The following is an 18,375-nucleotide window of genomic DNA, read 5'->3' on the forward strand; positions in this document are numbered from 1 at the left end:
CTGGGGGCTGGAGAGATGGCTCAGCGGTTAAGAGCACCCGACTGCTCTTCCAGAGGTCATGAGTTCAATTCCCAGCAACCACATGGTGGCTCACAACCATCTATAAAGAGATCTGATGCCCTCTTCTGGTGTATCTGAAGACAGCTACAGTGTACTTATATATAATAAATGAATAAATCTTTAAAAAAAAAAAAAGAGTTCAGCCTGGATCTCCCAGCACCCACATAAAAAGCCTGAGCGTTTTCATACATCCGTAAGTCAGGGTCCACCTGGGAGAAGTGCTTTATGGCTTGCTCGAAACCAGCAAGCTCTGGGTTCCATGAGAGACTCAGTCTTAAGAGACTAAAGAAGAAAATAGAAGATATTAATGTCATCCTCTGGCCTCCACGGGTTCATGCATGGGTGCACTTATCTGTTCACACACACACACACACACAAATATATATATGTGTGTGTGTGTGTGTGTGCCTGCAAATGTTGCATTCTTAACCCCTTTGACCTGTATAAAAAGTAAATTTTAATGGAAGATAAAATAAATCTTGATTAAAAATCAAAACGTAGTAAACAGAAACACTTATTTATTGTCAAAAACTACTTAAAGCCATCGGATATATTACTTGTATTCTCATGTCACATATTTATGCTAGTTTCCAAATAAAATAGGTGTGTCTCGTGGTAAAAAAAGAAACAAACATTTGTCTTAGGTCTCAAGAGACTAGAGATCTGTGATTTTATTGCACTGCATCTTTCCGTCCTGGTTCTTGTAGGTTTAGATATGTGGTCACCATGTAAGACTGTAATCATAAAATAAATTAGATGTAGTAAAACACATGAGCACCAGGGGGCAGCATAGACCTGATCCTGCTTGTACAGGTCCAAAGTGACTCTACTGAAGATGTACCAGAATCCGTACAGAAGAGTCCCTACCCAGAAGCTCCTGGTAGCAAATTCTTGCTCACCGCCTTTCTATACCATGCTAGGTGGGAGTTCCAAGTTTCTGGTCTAATCCTATCTGAGTTTCAATTGGTGTGGGGAGTTCACCCTAGAAAACATTGTAGAGAGAAGTACCATTCGTGACCAGATCTGCGGGGGAAGGGCTCTGGGCGGGGGGAGGGGGCGGGTGAGGCAGAGAGACGTGACTGCACAATTTGGGGCCAGGGAGCCATCAGAACTGCAACCTTGGTCAGGAGACAGCAAAAGGCAAATAAACCTTAGGACGCGCAAAAGAATGGGAACGTACACTGTGTTGTGCCGTTCAGTGTTAGAACTTCTCTCTCCAAAGCTTCATGATGAGCTGAGAAGAAAATGGGAGAGATCAGCAAATGAGACAAAGAGGTGGAGGGCTCGCTGGCTTCCCCTTTGTATCATCCACCCGAGTCATAACTGGAATCCAGAAGAAATATGGTTTCACAAGAAAACTTAGCCAACAGGTGGCCTCCCAGTTTATCTAGTACCCTTGTGATTTGTTCTGTCCGGCTGCAGGGTGGATGGAGCGAAGGAGTGTGGCTTGGGACTAAGGCTGGGGCGACAGTGCTCAGCTCCTGGATGCCCCGACCGTTCCCACACACCAGCTTGCATTCATTCCTGTGATTGATGCTCCTGGAGCCGCCTGCAAACTCTGCCTGTGAGCTAATAATTATGGGGAGTGACCTGCGTCCGCTGGTCAGGAGTGAGTAAGGCGAGGGGTAGGTGAGAGCCTGCTACTCACAAGAGGGCAGCCTTTGATGCGAACCAAGCGGAAAGTTTGGCCGAAACTCAACACCTCTCAGAAGTACAGATTAGTCAAAAGGAAGAAAGGAGAAGGCATTGTGGAAGTCTTCAAGGAGGAGACAAAGATGCCTGTGTTTTGTATCGCTCAGCTGCCTCAAGAAAATGTCCATTTGTTTTCTTTACACTCCTTTTTACATTTTAAGTGGAATCTAGTGAATGTGTCTTTTCAGAGTCCCCGATTCTGACGTTTTCACTACACCTCATGTTGCCGTTTTAATGAAGCATCATCTTTCCAGGGAGTGTGGGAACAAAACCTATGTGATGACCCCCTCAGAGCAAACACTGAGTCCTCCAAATATTTCCCTGAATTAAACCCTCTACCCTGCAGTCCATTTCCTTTTTAAAACGCCAGTTTGCCAACTACTTCAAGCCAACAAACAGGGCTTTCCTTCACCCTCGAGTCAGAGGGTCCCTGTGGAGCCTCACGCTCTATGGGGATTCCTGGGCAACAGGCATTCAAGGAGCGACCCTCGCTGGTTAGCGGCAGTCTGGATGCCCCGGATGCGGGACATCAGCAAGACACCTTGTATCCTGCAGTCACAGGATGTGTGTGTGCAAGGACACGGAATGTGACCTTGCATATCTCCTAGTCCAGCCCCTCAGGGCACAGATGAAAACACAGAGCCGGGCAAACATGTACCGCATTCGGAGCTGCAGGCAGAACGGGGAGACTACGGGGAGACCTCATCATCAAAGACAACTGGGCAAAAGCCGTGTTCCCCTGCCCCATCCTAAACGAACCAAGTGGCCATTTCTAGAGGCAGGACCTGGGAACATGAATTAAAACAGCACCGTACATCATGGTTCCAAACTCGCTAACTTCACAGAAGAGCTAGTCCGGGAGGAGAAGAGGCTCCGGGCTGAGTTTGAATTCCAGATCTGCCGTTTGACAAATCGATGCCTCGACTCTATTTCCTTGGCTGGCCCTGAGTACCGCACTGTGTGTAGACACTTTTGGACCCTGGGACCTAGCATAATGCACTGACTCCGGGTCACACTGCCTGTCACCTGTAGGTGGGAGGACCGCAAGACTGCTAGATTGGAGTCCCGGAACTGTGACTGGATGTGCTTGGATAAATCATTGGTGCTCCCGAAAGTCTTCACACAAAAGTGCAAGTGATGGTCCCTTCTGCCAGGAGTGGTTATAAAAATAATATCACACACACACACACCCACGCACGCACGCACGCACGCACGCAAGCACGCACACACTCAAGCACAGAGGAAGTAGTTTGTCTGTGCCTTTCATTCTGTTAGCAAGCTATAGCAGTCCCAGTGGGATCTTTATAAGAAAGGGAAGCTGGCTTCATTATTAAAGGCATGCGTATTGCATTTCTCTGGGGAATGGCCACCGCACAAATCAGTCTGAGGTGATGAGTAACAGATTACTTCACAAGGAACTATGGTACAGGGAGGGCAAAGACCAGAAGGTACTCTGTGCTAAGCGAGTGCAGGGTGTTTTTCTATGATCAAATAGGACAATTACACAAAAGTAACTGACTGTCTCACTACCATTGCTCTGGTTAGGTTGTTTTGTTTCGTTTTGCTTTTTTGTTTGTTTATCAAACTGATGCAAACTAGGGTCATCCAGGAGGAGAGCACCTCAATTAACGAAATGCCTTCCTCGGATTGCCTATAGGCAGGTAATCAATTAATGGTTTATGAGAAAAGCCCAGACCACTGAGGTCAGTGCAGACCATGGCCAGGTAGTCCTGGATTGTATAAGAAAGAAGGCTGGGCAAGCCAGGAAGAGCAAGCCAATAAGCACTCCTCCATGGTCTCTGCCTAAGCATCTGCCTACAGGTTCCTGTCTTGAGCTCCTGCTCTGACCTCCATCCGTGATGGATTGTCGACTGTAAGATAAATAAACGTTTTCCTCCTCAACTCGCTTTCAGTCAGTGTTTTATCACAGGACTAGAAAGCAAATGAATACAATCGTGTACATTACATACAACCATTCTGTGTATGTGCGTGGTGAGAACATGTGCTTGCCCGTGTGCCACCCATGCAAGTACTTGTGGTGGATACAGGTTGATATTAAGTCCCTTTATCACTCTCCACCTTGTTTCCTGAGAAAGGGTAGCCGGACTGTCTCAGACCCACCACCTCTGGAGTAACGACACGGAGACATATTACTTATGAAAGCATAGACACTATAGCCAAGAACCTCCCAACTAGATCCTCTAACTCAAATTGACCCATTTGTTTTACCCTGTGTCTGCCACATGGCTCGTTACCTCTTACTCAGTCTGGGCACCCGTTCCTTCTACCTCTGAGTCTTCCTGGCAAATCTTCCCTTGCATGACTCATTCCACAGAGCCTATCTCTGCCTGCAAGTCCTGCCTTTCCTCTCTTGCCTAAGCTATTGGCCATCAGATCTTTATTAAACCAATCGGAGGGTGAAAGGGGTGTATGCTTACAAAATACTAAGGCAGGTGCTGATCCATAGAAATAACAGTACCAAAGTCTGGACAGTACTCAGCTCTCTGCTGGTACAGAAATCAATGTTTTAATTATGCAAAGACAACCTATACACAGTGCATAAAAACTGCACAAGAGAGTCTCACTCTCACTGAACCTGGAGTTGCCATTTTGGCTGCTGTCTTAGTTTGGGTTTTACTCCAACAGGGCCACACCTACTCCAACAGGGCCACACCTTCCAATAGTCCCAGTCCCCAGGCCCAGCATATGCAAACCATCACATTCTACTCCCTGGCCCCAATAGGCCTGTTTAAAATGCTCATCAAGAGACTTAACCAGAGAATAAAGTCTATGGTGGGCATCTCCAAGACTTCCTTTGTCAATGCAATTAATGTAAGGTTCTTCACCTTAGCCTCAAGCAGACTCTTCCAACAAAGGCAAAAAGTAGCCATGTTCTTCACCAAAATATCACAAAAGCAGTCTCTAGGCCACATATTGAAATTCTCCACTGAAACCTCTTGGACCAGGTCCACACAATTCAAATCACTCTCAGTAACAAAGTCTTCCATATTCCTACTAGGATAGCCCACTAAGCCCCATTTAAAGCATCCCATTGCTTTCCAAATCCATACTCCAAAAATCCACCCTTCCAAACAAAAGCATGGTCAGGCCTATCACAGCAATTCCCCAGCCCTTGCTACCAATTAGTTAGGGTTTTACTGCTGTGAACAGACACCATGACCAAGGCAACTCTTATAAGGAACAGCATTTAGTTGGATTTGGGTTACAGGTTCAGAGATTCAGTCCAGTATCATCAAGGCAGGAACATGGCAGCATCGAAGCAGGCATGGTGCAGACTGAGCTGAGAGTTCTACATCTTCATCTGAAGGCTGCTAGCAGAATACTGACTTCCAAGCAGGTAGAGTGAGGGTCTTATAGCCCACACCACAGTGACACACTTACTCCAACAGGGCCACACCTTCTAATAGTGCCACTCCCTGGGCCCAGCATATACAAACTGTAACAGCTAGACTGGCTGGCCAGGAACTACCTAAGATCCACCTGCCCCCCCACACATATGGTAAGGGCTAGAGTTACAAGCACACATTCATCCAGCTTTTACGTGCTGCTAGGGATCTGAATCCAGTCCCCATCTTATACAGCAAGCCCTTTGCCCACTTTTATTTTTCTACCTAACTTTTCGATTTTACCATTTGCTTTTCAGGAGCTCAGACTGAGCCCAATTTGAGTAAATGTTACCTTTTCGAGCTCGGTGCTGCTAATAGGATGTTCTAGCCAACGCATGTGGAAACCATGATGACAATGCTTTCCTAAATTAAGCTTATGTATTTTCCCAAGCTTTGTCCTTTTTTTTCTATCTCCATCCACGAGGGTGACTAAACTACTCCCTTCATAATAATATAACATGTATACACGGGCAATAATACATATTCTTAAAAGTCTACTATTCCACTCTTCCCTGGGGCACTTCATGTGCCTCATTGTCATTTAATTTATTGTATAAGAAGGTCTTTTTTCCCAGCCACAGCATTTGATAAGTTTCACAAGTTCTTGATAATATAACAAAGTTCCAATGACACAACTGGCATTTTTGGGGTTGGGGGAGTAAAATTTACGCACGATTAGCTGCATTTGTTACCATTGTGCTGAAAAGAGACTTCCATAATTTTTAACTTTTCCTATTTCTTCACTTTGTGTATTGTCCTAGATAACTATGATAAGCATCGTGACATAGTCTGAACAGGGTTCTTTTGAGGTAAATGTCTTAAAGTATTTAACTTTTCCCTCTAAGAGCTGCATTATATCCTCAGGCATGTTTTATTTCATGATTTAGTCAAGAGTGTCCTGGACATGACCAAACGGCTCATGTGCTCTGAAGCATCATCAATCATACGGCAGCTGGTAGAGCTGACGAGCCAGGCATGGAGCCAGTGCCAGGCCCAGGCAAGGGGACAACCAGGGTGGCCCGAGAGGCAGAAGCACTGCGTCTGGAGCAGTAACGGACACTCTGCTGAGCTGGAGCAGCAGGAGCTGGCAGAGCACACAGATGGGCCCCAGCCCTTTGCTTCTGCCTCATGGGGGGCTCTCTCAAAGGAAGAAATGCACCTCAGGTTTGCAAAGCAACACTGGCCAAGAAAAAAAAAATGCAGGCCATGTCTGAATCAGGAAATCCCCAAACGGAGAGCTGATGGGAATCAAAAGGTTTGGGAGGTGCTCAGGGAAACCCACACCACTCTTATTGGCTTCTTTTATCATTGCTGTGGTCAAACGCCCAACAAAAAAGGAGTTTAAAAGGGGAGGGGCTTACTGGGGCTTATAGTCCCCAGCATGGTCAGAAAGCATGGCAACAGAGGCAGCAGCTGGGCTCGTCATGTTGCATGAGAAGGTTGTCTGACACCAGAGGACAAACAGGAAATGGGACTGGGCTATAAGTCCTTAAGGCCTCCTCTAGTGACCCACTTCCTCCTAATGGTTCTACAACCTTCCCAAACAGCACCATCAACTGGGGAGAAAGCACTCAAACACACAAGCCTATGGTGTCAGTCTGCATTCAAAGCACACCTAGTTTTCTCTGGACTGCGTACACTTCGAGCTGACATAAAGGGACAACCCACGCATACCCAAGACCTTGAAGAGTTAAACCCTTGAGTCTGCACCTGGGCCAGGAGCCTAATTGTCTGGTTCCTCCAAGTAGCTGTTGTAATGGTTTCAGAAACACCTGAGATGCCAGTCAAGGGACCTGAGAGCTGCTTCAGGAAGGCCATGAAGAGAAGACGGCTGCAGTAAGGAAGCAGGTAGTCTGATCCGCACTGTTGGATCCAGTCAGAGCAAAGATGGTTGAATACAACGTTCCTGACGACCTCAGACAGAGTAAACTTAAAGACCTCAAAAAGTGTGGTGTCTCTCCACAGTCTGACGAGGGAGGAGGCAGCAGAGCTCACAGACCCAGGACAGACACACACGGAGACTCTCTCTACTAGACCACTCACTCCGTTTGCTCTGAGTCAGAGTCACTGAGGAGACACCGGACTACAACGTTCAGACCCTTGGGGAAGCTTTTGGGAGGAAGTGTGTGCTTTAATGACCAGAATCTCAGTCAAAAGGATTTTTAGGACTTCATTGTTGATTTCATCTCAATGCCTTGGCTGATGGGTGGCTGCTCCAACTGGATTTTCACTGTGTATAATCAAGTGTTTTTAAATGTTTAAAACTCCAAGGCAGAGCACCTGATTCTCCTGAGGGTAAATGCCATCCTCTGTGTTATGTGAGCATTGGTAGAGCCAACCTTCTCCTCTGTGTTATGTGATCATTGGTAGAGCCAACCTTCTCCTCTGTGTTATGTGAGCATTGGTAGAGCCAACCTTCTCCTCTGTGTTATGTGAGCATTGGTAGAGCCAACCTTCCTCGGTAAGACTTCACTGTGGACACAGGCCATCTCTAAAATAACGATATTGAGTGCCATGTGCCAACTCACTTCAAATGCCCACATTGTAAAACAGTATGCAACCGAGAAAGCTGAAACAAACAGTTGACTCAAGCCAGTTCTGTGCTATAGGAAAGGATTTGGGGTGTTTCTGCTGCTACAAATACAATCTACATTGGGCAGCAGACTGTGCTACACTCGCAAAGTTCAGGAATGGGAGCCTTGCAACAAGTTCAGTTTTCTATGCAGCCCTGACAACAGTCACTTCTGGGTCCCTCTACGATACTTCTGAAATGTCACCATTTCTTAACAACTTAAAACTCTGTGCACTAAAATTCAGATGGCATTCTGGTCACCATCAAAGACCCTACAGCAGATGATGACATTTGAAGAATCAAGAAATGTAACATATTATAGATGAAGGTCCAAACTAGACTGTAGGAAAGACTCTGGTTTCTCTGAAATAACTTTCAAAGTTAGGATGTAATCACAATTGGAAAGATACTTGAAGGAAGTGTTTTATTAGAAAGTACTCAGAGGTGGAGCTGGAGAGCTGTTCTTCCAGAGGACAGGAGTTCGATTTCCAGCACCCACGAGTCAGTTCACAACTATCTGCAATCCAGATCCAAGGGATCTGACACCCTCACGCAGACATACATGAAGGCAAAACAGCGTGCACGTAGAAGAAAAGTAAGTAAATCATTGAGAAAAGAAAGAAGAAAAACATACTCATGGTCTGCGGAGATGGCTCAGTAAGCAGAGCGTTTCCTGTGCAAGCACAAGGACCTGATTCTGATCCTTAGCAGAACAAGCCAGATGTGGTGACACATGCTTGGAATGGAGGCACTGGTAGAAACCTAAAGATCCCTGATGGGCAAGGGTCGGGGAGCAACCCTCTCTTCAAAAACAAGGTGAACAGCACCTGAAGGATGACATTTGAGTTTGACCTCTGACCTGTACACCTGTATCGCAAACACACACACACACACACATACACACACACACAAACACACACACACATTTACACTGTGACCATTTCCCATAGTTAATGACACATAATTGGCATTTCTGCACTTGATTTGGACCAAAAGGCTGAGAAGTGAATAGGATCTTACGTCATAATGCTAGGCAGCCATCACTAACCAGTAAGGCAGAGGGGAGTCACTGACACCACAGTGCTGAGCGTTACTAAGCTGTAGTGCTTGGTAGGTTGGATATAGTAAATGCCCTCTTGGCTTAGCATAGTCATAAGTGATGATGGTTTATCTGAACATAACGCACCATAAATAAAGAAGCACCTGTGTTACTGATGGTCGTTAGATTATTACTATTGTAGTATAACCTTAGTCAACATAATGAAAAAATTAAAAATCCCACCCTTGACGTTTCTACATTTTTTTGCCAAGATATAATGTGTTTAAATAAACAGCATGTTCTCAAGGATAAATGAGTTCAGGGAACACAAATTATGCACCTTTGTGTAGCAAGCAGCAAGTAGCCTTCCTTGATGGAGCTTATGAGGTAGTCGCAGCAGAGAGAATCACACAGCTATGCCATGCACAGACCTGCAGAAACGATCTCTACTAGGCAACCCATAGCTACTACACGTCCCTGCGATCCAGAAAGGTCAAAAGAAACTAAGGAACAGAACACACCCAAAAATCTTGTCCAGATATCAACAATTAGAATCAGAGATCAGATCTATGAATAATGGGAATAGAGAAAGGAGAAGTAACCTTCAATGCAGGGGTCGGGGGAGACAAGTGACATACAAAGGCAGACCCAGACCCAAGCATCATAAATTTACATGCCTAGACGCTGGCACAAAAACACAATAATTAATAGGCAAGATGATATGCTCCCATCTTAATTCAGGAACCCTACCACAGTAGGCCCTGAGAAATGCACCATAGCTGCAGCATGAAGCAAGAGCTTCATAATAGCAATTATGAATATGTTCGAAGCTCTTCAAAAGGTATGAATAAATATCTTAATGAAGCCTGTGAGAAACAAACAATGGAATTAAGTAATAAAAACAGTTCAGGGAATGAAAGTAGAATAAAACCACTAAAAATAACCAAAGTTGAAAGAAAACTGGAAATGAGAAATTTACAAGCTCAAGCAGGCAAGCACCACCAACAGAACACAAGAGATGAAAGAGGGAATCTCAGGTGTCAAAGGCAAGATTCATGAAATGTGTAGCTCACTCAAAGAAAATGTTAAAAATGGGGTTGGGGATTTAGCTCAGTGGTAGAGCGCTTGCCTAGAAAGCGCAAGGCCCTGGGTTCAGTCCCCAGCTCCGAAAAAAAGAAAAGAAAATGTTAAAAATAATCCTGACACAAGGCATCCAGGAAACCTAAGACACTATGAAAAGATCAAATCGATGAATAGATTAAGAATAAAATATAGGGATATAATTAGGAATATAATAGGAATAGAGGAAGGAGAAGTATCCTTCAACATGGGCGGAGGGGGGGACAGACCCAGACCCATTTGAATAATACCTTACTTCGCAATGGAGACTCAGAGTTCTACAAATTCTGAGAAACCACAGATGCCAACCCAGACTACTATACCCAGCAAAACTATCATTCATGGTAGACGAAGAAAGAAAAAGATACCACAATAAAATCAAACTTAAGCAGTATCTATACCAATCACACACTACACAAGGCACTAGAATTAAAATTTCAGTCTAAAGAGGTTACCTACACCCAAGAAACCAAGGAATAAATAATCCTAGACCTGCAAATCAAGAGGAAGAAAAACCTCATACTGTAATACAAAATAACAGAAATCAATAAACATTGTTCCATGAGCACTTTCAATAGTAATGATCTCAATTCCCATCCCCAAAAGACACAAACTAATGGATTGGATTAGAAAGCAGGATCCATCCTTGTGATGTATCTAAGAAATACACCTTACATCAAGGATAGACATCACCTCAGGCTAAAAGAATGGGAAAAGGGATCCCAACAAAATAGACCTAAAAAAGAAAGCCAGTGTAGCCACTTTAATACCTGACAAAACAGAATTCATACCAAATATAAACAGAAGAGATAAGGAAGGACACTACATACTCATCAAAGAAAAAAAAATCCTCCAAGAGGAACATTGAGATTCTTAATGTCTATTCACCAAACAAAAAGACAACCAGGTTCATAAAAGAAATACTACTAGAGCTTAAATTACAAAGTGACCCTTGCGCACTAAGAGTGGGGGAATTCATTACTCCACTCTCACCAGACAAAGCTAAACAGAAATGCTGGAGCTAACTGACGTTATGAACCAAATGGACCTAAGAGTTATTTATAGAACATTTCACCCAAACACAAAGGAGTATACTGTTTTCTCAGCAGTTCAACTTTCTCCAAAATTTACCACATATTTGGACACAAAGCAAGTGACAACACATACAATGAAATTGAAATAACACCTGCATCCTACCTGACTATCATGGATTAAAACTGGATATCAACAACAGAAAGGATGCAAACTCAGGGAAACTGAACAAGTCATGTCAGGACAGAAGTGAAGAATAAAATTTTAAAAAATTAGAACTGAACAAAAATCAAAACACAGCATACTGAAACTTATAGGACACAATGAAAATGGTTCTAAGAAGCAAGTTCATAACACTACATGCCTATATTTAAAACACGGAGAGATTTCATATTAGTAACTCATTGGCACACCTGAAGGCCCTAATGAAAAGAAGAAATAATACCCCAAAATAGTAGAGAGCTAATCGAACTCAGAGCTGAAGTTGATAAAATAGGAACAAACAACAGAACAAACAAAACAAAAACAAAACTACAAAGAATCAATGAAACAAAGAGTTGGTTCTTTGAGAAAATCAGTAAGATTGATAAACCCTTAACCAAATTAACTAAAAGATGGAGAGAGACGATACAGACTAATGAAATTAGAGATGAAACAGGGATCATTCCAACACATTGAGGAAATTAAAATAACAGTAAGAACATACTTTTAAAAGCCTGTATTTACGCCAGTAAACTGGAAAGAAAAGGATGAAGTCCTTGATATATATCACCTATCATAGCTAAATTAAGATCAGTTAAATTAAAAGCCAACCTCCTCAACCAAAATAGCCTAGGGCAAGGTAGATTCAGAAAAGAATTCTGCCAGAGTTTCGAAGAATTAACGCCAATACTTCTAAAATGATTCTGCAAAACGGAAACTGAAGGAATATTGCCTAATTCTTTTTTACAAGGCCACAATTTCCATGATAACTAAACCATACAAAGACTCAATGGAGAGAGAGAGAGAGAGAGAGAGAGAGAGAGAGAGAGAGGATTTCAGACCAACATCCCTTATGAACAAGGCTACAAAAATTCTCAACAAAATGCTCACAAACAAATCCAAGAACACATCAAAAAGGACATCCACCATGACCAAGTAGGCCCAGAGGTGGTTCAAAATACAAAACTCAATAAATGTAATTCACTGTATAAACAAAGTGAAAGACAAAAAAACACATGATCATCTCATTAGATGCAGAAAGGACCTTTGACAAAATCCAACATCCCTTCATGATAAAAGTTCCAGAGAGATTAGGGAACATAAGGACATAATTCAATAAAATAAAGGCAGTTTATATCAAACTATGGCCAACATCAGCCTAAGTGGAGAAAAATTCAAAGCATTTTCATTAAAATCAGGACTAAGACAAGGCTTTCCACTCCCTCCTTAGCTTTTCAATATAATACCCAAAGTCTTAACTAAAGCAATAAGACACCCGAAGGAAATCAAGGGAACACAAATTTGGAAAGAAAGAGATCGGAGCATCTTAATTTGTAGATAATATGATTGTATATGTAAATGACCCTAAAGCCTCCACCAAGAAACTTCTACAGCTGATAAACACTTCCAGAAAAGTAGGTGGACACAAAAACCCGTAGCCTTCGTATACGCCAACAGCAAACAGACTGTGGAAGAAATTAATACTTGTCACAATCACCTCAAAGGAAAGGTATCTTGGAATGACTCTAATGAACAAGTGAAAGACTTGTATAATAAAAGGTGCAAGGCATTGAAAAAACAAACTGAAGAAGAAGACACCAAAAGATGGGAAGATTTTCCAGGCTCATGGATCAGTAGGATCAGCATAGTGAAAACAGCCAAACTACCAAAAGCAATCTACAGATTCAATACAACGACCATCAAAATCCTAATACAGTTCTTCACAGAAACTGAAAGGACAATTCTTGTTTCATGTGGAAACACACACACACACACACACACACACACACACACACGCACGGGCACACACATACACATACACACATACACATATACACACATGCACATACACACACATACACACGCACACACACATACACACATGCACACACACACACACACACACACACACACACACACGATAGCTAAAGCAATCCTGAATAATAATAATGCCGGAAGTATGACTACCCTTAAACCTCAAATTATACTGTAGAGCTACAGTGATAAAAACAGCATGGCATTGGCATAAAAACAGGCACGTTAATCAATGAAATTAAATTTATGCCTCAGACATGGCTCCACACACCTACTGATTCCTGCTTTTTGACAAAGAAAACAGAAGTAAATAACCACTGTGAGTGGAGGAGCACCTTTAAGAAATGGTGCTGATCAAAGTGGATGGATGCATGTAGAAGAATCCAAATATATCAATATGTATCACCCTGCACAAAACCCAACTCCAAAGGGACCTCAACAAAAACCCAGATAGCCTGAGCCTGATATAAGAGAAAGCAGAGAATGGCATAGGAAAAGACTTTCTGAACAGGACACCAATAGCACAGACACTAAGATCAATAATTAAATACCAAACAGGACCTCATGAAACTGAAAGGTTTCTGTATAGCAGAAGGCATCACCATTGAAACAAAGTGCCAGGCCACAGATTTTTAGTAATTACACTTCTAATATATTTAAAATATATAATAAAATACTGAACATCAATGTAAATTAAAACTACTTTGGTATTTCATCTTACAACAGTCAGCATGGTCAAGATCAATAAAACAAATGACAGCTCATGATGGCCAGGATTGGTAAGGGAGCACTCATCCATTGCTAGTTGGAATGAAAACTTGTACAGTCACTATGGAAATCAGTGTGTTAGTCCCTCCTGAAGCTGGGAATAGGTTCTACCTCAGGATCCAGCTACATCACTCTTGCGGATAAACCCAAGGGACTCCACATCCTACCACAGATGACACTTAACTCACCTATGTTCTTTGCTACTCTACTTTTACTAGCCAGAAACCAGAAACAGCCTAAATGTCCATCAGTGTGGTACATTTATACAATAGACTAGCACATGGCTATTTTTAAAAAAAATGAAATTTGCAGGAAAATGGATAGATCTAGAAAAAAAGATCATCCTGAGTGAAGGAACCCAGACCCTAGAGTCAAACATGGTATGTATTCTCTTCTATGTGGACGTCAGCTTTTAAGCCTTTGCTAAGCATGCTATCTGAATAACCACAGAGTAGGGATAGCGTAAAAGGGTAGGGAGAGAGGAGGATATCCCAGGGAAAATGAAATATAATGTATAATTATGGAGAGACAGTGGAGGAAGCCTGGAACAAGAGGATTAAATAGGAAGGGAAGGAAAGAGGGGGAAATGGAGGGAGTTTGGGGAGGGACAGCTAACACTAAGGGCTATTTGAGTGGTCATATGGAAACCTACTACAGTAAAAACTTCTTAAAATATATACACATATTTTAAATATAAATGATATCACCAAATAATGGGGGTAACTATGCCCCAGCTAGAAATCTAGCTACCAAGCGAAACCTTGAGCACCAGGAATAGGTTACATCCAATTGAGTTGTTGGCCAAAGAGGCCCCATGGAAACCCTCAATACCCTGTTGCCAGGGGTATTGGTTGCTTTGCACAAGTTAGTGGTAAGGCCATTATGATGCGTATTCTTGGTTGTCAACTTGACTACATCTGGAATGAACTAAAAATCAAGTGGCTGGGTACCTCTGTGAGGGATTTTTTCTTAGTTAAATCCTTCAAACTGGGAAGACCAGATCTTTTGAAGTGGAAAATCCACCTTTAATCTGGGCCACATCATCTGGTGGCAACCTATATAAATGACATAGAAAAAAGGAAGACTGCTCTCTTTGCCCTTCCCCGCCTCTCTGGCAAGTCTATTTCTTCACTGGGATGAGAGCCTACTTCTTTGGAATTCTGGTGTGTACTGAACACCAGATGAGACATCCAGCCTTATGGACTGAATGACTACTGGATATCCGGACCTTCTGTTGTTATACAGCTACTGTTAGACTAGTCAGACCACAGCCTGTAAGCCATTCTAATAAACCTCCTCCAAGTTCTGTTCTTGCTCCATCCATTTTCCTACAACCCCTGACTAAAACGCCCCCATTACTGAAGACAACACATTGAACATTGAGCAGTTGAACTGGCGCCTAACTAGTGCTCTCTTCCTTCCTGACTAGTGCTTTCTTCCCTCCTGACTAGTGCTTTCTTCCCTCCTGACTAGTTCGTGGTTTTGGAAGGTACACCGCACACTACCAGAGGAGAAAGACAAATACCAACATGACTACAAACCCTTAGAACTGCAGCGATGACCTGCTTGCAAGATACGCTGACCCAGCAGTAACACAAACATTGGGGCAGTAACTAACAACTATCTGATTGGGTTTAAGGCCCACTCCATTACATGGAGCCCATGCCTGACACAGTTCATGTGGCCAAGAATATGAATAAATAGGCCATGGACTTAGGGGAAAACCAAACACTATTGTTGTGGTAAAGGCACATAATAAAATTATTCCTAAGGGCATTTTTCCACAGTCATAGATCAGTGCCTCCCTCTACCTTCATCAGAGAAGCTTTCTCCTGCAGAAGATAAGAAAAAATACAGAGACCCACAAGACGACAGTGTGTAGAGGGTGAGAGACCTTAGAACACTCAGCTCTAAACAGGATGTCTTCATCGAACCCCTCCCTTCAGGGCTCAGGGAACTATGCAGGGAGGAGAGATGACACAAGAAAACAGTGTCTAGCAGACACAGCCGGACTGACGTACATGTGAACTCACAGCGACTGTGTCAGCATGCACGGGGCCTGAGTAGATCCATTCCAGACAGGCTCTTGTGCTGAGATGGGGAAGACATGAGCTCGCATCCCCAACCGGGAAGCTATCCCCAATTAACAGCTACTCACAAAGGGAAGCTTTGTTTCTTGGAGGAAGTCTCACTTGGGTGTACCAACCACACTTAGGGCCAGGTTCCATGCCCAGTAGAAGATGGCCAACACAAAAGGAACTCAAAGGAGATTGTCTCATACTACTTTGGTCAATTTTTACCTTATCAGTCTTTAATTTGTATGTCATGGTTTCTTTTTGGTATGTTTTTATGGTGTGTGTGTGTGTGTGTGTGTGTGTGTGTGTGTGTGTGTGTGTGTGTGTGTGTGTGTGCCTGTCTGTCTGTCTGTCTGTCTGTCTGTCTCAAATTCTTTGTTTCTCTCAGTCAGTTTGTTCATTTTTATTCTTGTCTTTTCAAAGGCATGGAGTTGGATGGGTGGGGAGGTAGGGAGCTGCAGAGAAGACAAAGAAGGGGAAACCGATTAGAGCATATTGTGTGAAAAATTATTTCAATAAAAAAAAAAGTAGTGTATTAGAAGTGCCTCCATGAGAGTCCATGAAGAAGAGAGTCAGAATAAAAAGAGAGGAAGAAAAGAAAGAAGAAAATGTTTGCGAAAGAGGAAACTGAGAAAAGTTTCAGAAATTCATGAAAGAAGTAAAACAAAGCCAGGAGAACAAACAGCAACACAGAGAAGCAGCCAAACCCAGCCCCCACCCACCATGCATTCCCTGGTAGTGGGAGTGAGGGACTCAAAACCTGTTCCCAAAATGTAAGCCAGATAGTCGCTAAGCAATGCTGCTTTCTGGACAAGCACGCGGCCCTCATTGGCCTGAAATTCAGTTGTAAGTTGCAGCTAAAGAGGGATTCCCTCAGAAGATGGAGCACACAGGAGACAAATCTCATTTTGCCACACAGCATAACTTACTTGAAGGGTCGCAACTGGGCGCCTTCCAGAAACAGAATCTATTGCGAACCACTAAACTACCCTAGGGGCCTGAGGGTTCACCCTCAGGAAGGGAGCATCCAGAGTGGCAATTTAGTGAACAGGAGGAACAGACACTGTGGGCCAGAGGTGCAGGTAAGTAGGAGTTTGGCTCAGGCTGGACGATAGTAAGATAGCCTCAGTGGCCTGTGGCTGGAATAGATCTAATTGATTGAGAATCAGCCTGGCATTGGATAGCGCTGAGCCTGAAGTCACTGGGGGGTTGAGATTCTGGAGAAAACTGTAGGATGATGTCATTATGCAGCAAGGCGGGTCCAGGATAAGGCGAAGCCTATCACTGGATGAGAAGGAAGGGTAGGCGGGGAAAAGGTCTAGGAAGGAGGAGGAGCGAGGGAAGGAAGATGGAGACAGAGGAGGAAGATTCTGATCCAGGTGGTCTAGGTCAATTTTATCTTGTCTAGGTGGGCGGTTTCCGTCTTTATTAATTGGCAGTGAATTTATTCTGTGGATGAAGTTGAGAATTTAACATATACATCTGATTGTTAAACTACAACTTTCTACAGTTTTGATCTTACCAGGCTGCAGAGGATGTGAACAAAGCCAAGCACGAGGCCCCGGAGGAGCCATGCGGGAGTGGGAACGCACAGGAACCGCTTCCGCTGCTTTTTAAATCTTACCTCAACAGGAAACTATTTGTCACTCACACTATGTGGCCTTGAAGTTTTAGGGGTATACAGGAGAGTAAGGTACCACAGTGGCCTCTCTCAGGCCGGGGCGGGGATGGGGGATTGTTAAACAGGAAGCCCCCAAAGCACAAAGGCAGCCTATACATCTGTACTGATCTCACTACTGTGCTCGCTTCCTCTTCTACACTGCCAGAGCACTTGAGAGGCAGTCTCTAGCTGAAACAATGCCCCAGAAGCTACAACTGGGGGGAGTCCTGGAAGTGTGAGAGACTCAGCCCATACCTCAGAATGCAAAGCTAAGAGCGGGGAGCAAAGGCCCCAGATACAGAGAGAGAGAGAGACAGAGAGAGACAGAGAGACAGACACACACACAGAGACATTCTTTTAATTGTTATCCCCCTCCAACATTAGCTAATCCCACCCACCCCAACCCCAAACACACAACCAATTTGGAGGCTATGGATTTTTTTTTCTTCTTTTCCTTGGTTTCTTTTTTAATCTTTACCCACAGAGTTACTTCATTCTTATGACCTCCCTACGTCAAGTATTTTGAGTATGTCCTACCATCTTCTTTAAAGTATTTGTATGTTTTATACCCTACTCCTTCTGTGGTGCAGTATTCAATAGAGAAGACTGCCCTGACATGGGCTTACCCTATAGGAAGCCAGCCAGCAACTACCCTGAGTGCTCAGAGTCCCAGTGTAGCACTGAGCCTTTCTCTGGGCGAGCATTTAAGCACAAACACCATGTTCTGGGTCGACATACTTCAGTTAATAACAACAGTTAGCCAGAAGCAGAACTACAGAAACCAAAAAAGCAAGGTTATTACATTTAGAGACTTTCCCAAAACTGTGCACTTGGATGGATTGGGTCTTTGTTTCTGTTTTGACAAGTGGCATTGTCTATGTGCTGAGTTTTGCAGCCTGAATGGTACTTCCGAAGTCAGTTGTGCTCAGGTCTGG

General features: G+C 43.4%; 1 long non-coding RNA gene across 1 annotated transcript; it reads right to left on the reverse strand.

Moving 5' to 3' along the window:
- Positions 1-700: 700 nt before the first annotated feature.
- On the reverse strand, positions 701-16,959 carry LOC108350928 (uncharacterized). The gene is made up of 3 exons (XR_001837887.3): positions 1,455-16,959; positions 1,241-1,294; positions 701-794 (listed from the first exon to the last, which is right to left on the reverse strand). It is a non-coding gene; the product is annotated as an uncharacterized LOC108350928 (long non-coding RNA).
- Between the last annotated feature and the right edge of the window lie 1,416 nt (positions 16,960-18,375).

Source organism: Rattus norvegicus, chromosome 5 (genome assembly GCF_036323735.1).
Source record: "Rattus norvegicus strain BN/NHsdMcwi chromosome 5, GRCr8, whole genome shotgun sequence".
Classification (NCBI taxonomy): Eukaryota; Metazoa; Chordata; class Mammalia; order Rodentia; family Muridae; genus Rattus; species Rattus norvegicus.